We start from the raw sequence: 6,000 nt of genomic DNA, 5'->3' as shown, positions 1-6,000 counted from the left end.
TGTGTGGGAAATCGGGCTTCCTCAAAATTACTTTCCTGCTTTGCACACTTTCTTAAGGGTGCATTGATTACCACATCTGTTCCATCAGCCCTGTTTGCACTTTCAAGTTTGTTGATCTCTTTCCTAGCAGATTTCTCTCCTCTTTTTAAAAATCTTATGGGTTTTATATAACCGTTTAACGCCGTTTGCTGTTAGCAGTCTTTGCTTTCTTTTTACTACAGTCTGTGAAAAAGTACCATCCTTAACTAGGAAACATTCAGGTTTGGTTTGAACTGTGTGGCTCACTCACAGAAAAATCAGCATCTGTTTTGTTTAGTAAAATGGTGCTTCTTAAATTACAGCCCGAGAAGAATCACCCAGCTGAAACTACATTAGAAGGTCACGCCTTCAAAGATTCTGACTTAGTATGCCTCCTGTGGGCATTTCTAAGAAATTTCCAATTATCTAAAAATACCTTCCTATGACACGGAAGGTATTTTTTCCCGCCTGCATTTTATGCATCATTTGGTACTCTTGGGGGAGGGGGGATTATGAAAGGATGATGAAAGGGTTACAGGTGAATTTTGAGTAGTGAGCTCACTGTTCTTTCCCTGTGATTGGTGCATTTCTAAGTATATTCAACTAAAAATCTGGGGAGCATCTTGGGAGGGGCCCACTACTTGCATATGTGTATATTTCTGGATGTACATAAATACCAGTGTGCATAGAATATATTATTCTTCCATAGAAAGCCAACGTGCATGGAAAAGTGAACCTCACATATAAAGAGTCTGAGACCGGGGCACTCCAATGCTGGAGAAAGGAACCCGGAACTTAACATTGCTCGATGTGATGTGTAACTTCAACTGGCTTGCTGTTAGGCACTCAGGATGTTTATCTTTATTCTTTAGCTGATTTCCTACTCGGAGCAAACAAGGATCTTCACTGTCCAGTCTTTGCATAAATGGGATCATTTCATTTGAATTTTAATTTAAGCAGTTGGGGTATTTTTATAGGTGAAACCTTGTAGAACTGAAACATTAGGGCGTTCTGTCTAAGTAAGAGTCTTCCTACTGTCTTCACCTCTGTTGTGTTTCCTAGGCTAACTGCTGTTACCAGTAGCTCCAAGACTGTCTTGGCCACAGGGGAATCGGTGAGCTAGGGCTTCATGGGCAGCCGCTGCTGGGTAGTGGCTCACTTTGTATTTGTTTCCTTTCCTAATGTCTTCATATCTCAAGCCCACCTAAGTTTTCTACTTAGAAAAACTAGCCTCAGCCAACAGTTTAAATGTTGAATCACCAACACTAATTCCTTATCAATATCAGGAGGTCAAGTTATTTTAGGTAATGTGTCTTCCTACCTTCCAAACTTTAATAGTGTAATGAAGATACAACAGGTAACAACTGAATAGACATGTTCCTGTTTGGTTGTGGTGGTGGTGGTGGTGGTGTGTGTGGTGGTGTGAGTGTATGTGTGGCATGCTGCTTCCTAGATGTATATTAAACTCAGGCTCTGTAATCTTTAGTACACATCTTTCCAGGTTGTTTGAGGATTTAATGTACTGTCCATATACAAAGGAAGAGAAAGGGCTTAGCCACAGAGAGAGGTCTGGGGATCCAAGGAATGAGCTGATAACACCTATCACTTCTATTTGCCTCCTGTAGTTTGGATTAGGTTAAAGAGACACATAACTCACAGGAGAAGCTTGGAAATGCAGGGTGGAGCCTTCCCAGAAAGAGAAAGAATGGAATTTCCTATTGAGGAAAAAAGAATACTCTCATTAGAGAATTTCCACTAAAACTAAAACAAAAGGTCCTCATAAATAAATGAGCAACCAACTACGTCAGCATATCGATTTATAAATCTTGGGTCTTTTCACTTAACAGAACTATTTCCTGATGTTTGTAATTAAAAAAAAAATCCAAATAAGCCATATATTTAATCCAAAGTTTTTCAGGTCCCTTTGCAAAATGGAAAGTTGGCATTTTAAAATAATCATGTATAGAAACACATCAAGATTATCCAGACATTTATTACTACAAAAGCATATAGATTGCACAAAGAATTTATTCATGAAGATAGGACAGTGATGATAGTTTTCTGTAATAGATGGTCCAACTTCCTGACATACAGGAGTTGTATAGGTAGGCAGCTGTCTCTACAACTTGTCTCAGTTCTGGATGCTGTGTTAGGCTTCCTATATTTTCAGATAATGTTGGTTGTTCTTGAACTTCTGTCAGGATTGAAGACTATGTATAGTCTCATAGCCTACCCAGGCTATTTAGCATTGAGAAAACGTTTTTGAGAAGATAGTTTTCAGGTAGCATACTAGCTAAACCATGATATAACATATATGGAATTATAAGCCTTTTTAAAGTTAGGATAGATAATAGTGTTCTAGTTAATTGACAAAAATGATGGACTGGGTGATAGGTGTGTCTTATGCCTTATAATTACAAAATGGTAATAGTTGTGCTTAATTTATATTTGAGAGTAAAGTTGTTTTTTTGTTTTTATTCTTTTTTTTTTTTTTTTTTTTTTTGAGACAGGGTTTCTTTGTAGAGCCCTGGCTGTCCTGGAACTCACTCTAGACCAGGCTGACCTTGACCTCAGAAATCTGCCTGCCTCTGCCTCCCAAGTCATAGGCATGTGCCACCACTGCCCGGCCGAGAGAAAAGATTTTTTATTTGGACAGAAAGGGTGAAATGTAGCAGAAAATTTCTCCCAAAATTGGAATATTAATACAACAAGAAGCCTGTGATTAAACAGGGAGAAGAAAGGCGGAGCTAAGAGTTTCAGAGACAGAAATAGAGAGAGAGGAGGAGGAGGAGAAGGAAGAGGAGGAGGAGGAGGAGGAGGAGGAGGAGGAGAGAAGATGGATAGAGAAGAGGATGAGCCTTATCCACGTGGCTCTCATAGCCACAGGTAGCTATGAATATCATAAAAGGATAGAATAATTGGGATAACTTGTCTAATCTAGGTGGACAGCTTGTATCATTATCAATTGGCTCTGAAATTATTGTGTAGGCATCTTGTGAATTGAGAATATATTTATATAAAAAACTGACTGATAATTGTAAGCTTTTAGAGTTTTGAGTTACTGGATTATGGGGATTTGTGACAGCTAGCCCCTGAGGGTAGATAGCTGGGAAAGTACAAGCAACAGTGAGGCAGGAGGACCTGAGCTGGGAAGACTGCCACCTGGGGCTAGCCATAGAGGTGGCAAGACCACCAGGGCCAAAGAGTGGTGGCATGAGTGCTAGCGTGAGATGGTGCCTTTTTAAATATTTCCTGCATCAGAAACAGCCATGAGTAGAAGGCAGAACTAATGCAAAGAGAGGCAGTGTGTACTTCAAGAATACAAATATGCATAGTTTTTAGCAGAAAAGGTATGGATGGAATCAACAGACTCCTCAGTTTGTGACAGAGATCAAAAGTTGCAGGATATTTGGATCGCACTGTGAACTCTGTGATTGTGTTAACCAGAAAAACCCGTGTCTAGTTGTGGTATGGCTCATCTTGGGCACACACCTTTAATCACTCTGGCTGGAATACAGGCACACCTTTATTCCATACCTTTATTCTCAAACAATAAAGGTAAAATTAGTTTGTAGAAGGAACCACCCAAGTTTGAAAGTGATGTCTAAATGAGTGGCAGGCAAAGTGATGAATCAGAGAAATCTGACAAAATAAGATATGCCCAACTTTCATCAAAAGAGTAAGAAAGGGTAAGGTATTTGAGGGGCAGTGAAGAGAGGGAGAAGGAGGCAGTATTACTGGGAGAGTTATACAGAGATGGGTTAACAATCAAATCATCTAGGCACAGAGGAAGACAGATCCAGCCAGAAAATGAGAGGGAACCAGGAGATTAGAACAGATGGCCAATGTTAGTATGAGGCCAAGCAGAGCAATTCAGTCTGAAACTGATAGAAGCCAGCTTGAATCAGTCAGCTTGGAGAGGAGTTTGAGCCAGAACAGTTGAGTTGAACCAACCAGGTAGAGTTCAGAAAGAGCTAGAAAAGGTATAAGTAACTCTCAGAGGCTGAAAATATCCTAGACCAAGATAAGACTGTACGGAGGCTAGAAGCTTCCAGGCCTAGGCCTAGGTTAGCTGATGTAGGCAAAGGGCCTCCGTGGTGACAATTACAGGAGACCAAAAGTTACTTTTAAAGCCAAGATTTGTGTTCCTTTTTCTAATGGAAGCAATTGTTACTGAGAAGTGGTTGTTTGCCATAGAAATATATTTCCTTGTCTCCAGGTGTGATTGAAATCGTACCAGTGTCATCTAAGAACCAGAAACAAGACTGTGACTGCCAAGACTGAAATCTAAATATTAGATGATACGCTTCCGTTGTCCCATTTTCCTTCCAGTATTTTATTGTAGATAGTAAGATCTCATGTTATAGTAAAGCAGAAAGATGTCGCCATTCTGAAGTCTATCTCAAACTCTCTTCTATTCAGTGATAAGATCTGTTCTTCAATCAGAAAAAGCTCATCTGGATATCCAAGGAGTAGGAAAATATGTTACAGCTACCATAATTATCTAATCAATCCTGGAGAGGTTGAAATGGAGTTATTGGATCCAAGGGCTAGTAAAGACATTCCGTTTTACATTTTAGACATTCCTTCCTTCTGGAAGGTAGAAGAAGGTGCTATCTAATTTTAAATACAGAAAAGACACTATTAGGTTCCTGTTTACAAATAAGAGCCTAATAGTGAAGAGTGATTTGTATGATCAGAGAAACAAGCACAGAGGAGATTACTTTATTGACATTTTTTTTTTGGGGGGGGGGTTCGAGACAGGGTTTCTCTGTATAGTCCTGGGGCTGTCCTGGAACTCACTTAGTAGACCAGGCTGGCCTCGAACTCAGAAATCCGCCTCCCTTTGCCTTCCAAATGCTGGGATTAAAGGCATGTGCCACCACGCCCAGATCTTTATTGATATTTTAAGACTAAAACAGTTCAATGGGAAACTGAGATACTGAGACAATACTTAGTAATTTTGAAAAAAGAGGAGTGGGCAAACATGAATATAATCAAAGCACATTATGTTTATATATGAAAATATCACAATGAAAAGTCACCTTGTAATATTAGTAGATCCTGACAAACAGGAATAAGCAGTGTTTAGTAACTAAATAGATTCAGAGAGGAAAAAGAGAACTGTCACAGGATGTTCCTACCTTGAACAATGGACCATGCTCAAATTCAGAAAACATCACAAAGGAGATTCGGAAAAGATCTAGATTGACCTAATCTGCAATCTTGTAGGATGTCAAAGTGAAGACAGCGTTATTCTTTTTTTTTTCATAAAAATTGAGTTTTATCAACCTGAAAAGAAGAAAAAAAATCTACCATTTTCCAGAATAGTGGATATAAGTGCGAATTCTCTTGCTAAGGAAAAGAAGCCAGGTTCAGACAAATACCACATTTATTCTCTGAGTTTCCTCTGAGCTGACTGTAATTCTCTTGCCTCTCTTGCTTCTCTAGCAAAATTTATTCTTAAAATACTCCTGGCTACCTTTTTTGTTTTTTTGCATGTGGGCCACCTAACAGCAGGAGCAGAGGCTGTATTTGACTCTGTGTTACTGAAAGAAAATGAGATTTTGTATCTTGTGATTCATGTAAGAGTTGTGTATGAGCCCCCGGCCTGGGGCCGAGAACAAAACAGAACAGACAGGGCTGTTGTTAAGACATTCCTAAGAACAGCTTGATTGTACAAGCAGGGCTATCTTGTCAGGGTCAACACCACCTGGCCGGAACCTCCCCTCTGTCTACTCCCCCTTGATGCCGGGTAAAGTCATACATCAACTGGTTGCTATGTGAACAAAGATAAGCCCCCATCCCACAGGAACAAAGTCCTGATGCCCTGTAATCTTTCTGTTAATGTTTAAATAAGCCAATAGTGTGTCGCTATGCTGAATTCCACACCCCTAAGCTCCTTACCCCATAAAAACCCCATCTTTCAAGCCTCGTGGCCGACATCCAATATCTCCTGTGTGGGATGCATGTAGGTCCTGA

Source organism: Mus caroli, unplaced genomic scaffold (genome assembly GCF_978045245.1).
Source record: "Mus caroli unplaced genomic scaffold, Mus_caroli_1 scaffold_11, whole genome shotgun sequence".
Taxonomy (NCBI): Eukaryota; Metazoa; Chordata; class Mammalia; order Rodentia; family Muridae; genus Mus; species Mus caroli.
The sequence above is the reverse complement of the archived record's forward strand: the minus strand, read 5'-3'. Positions refer to the sequence as shown.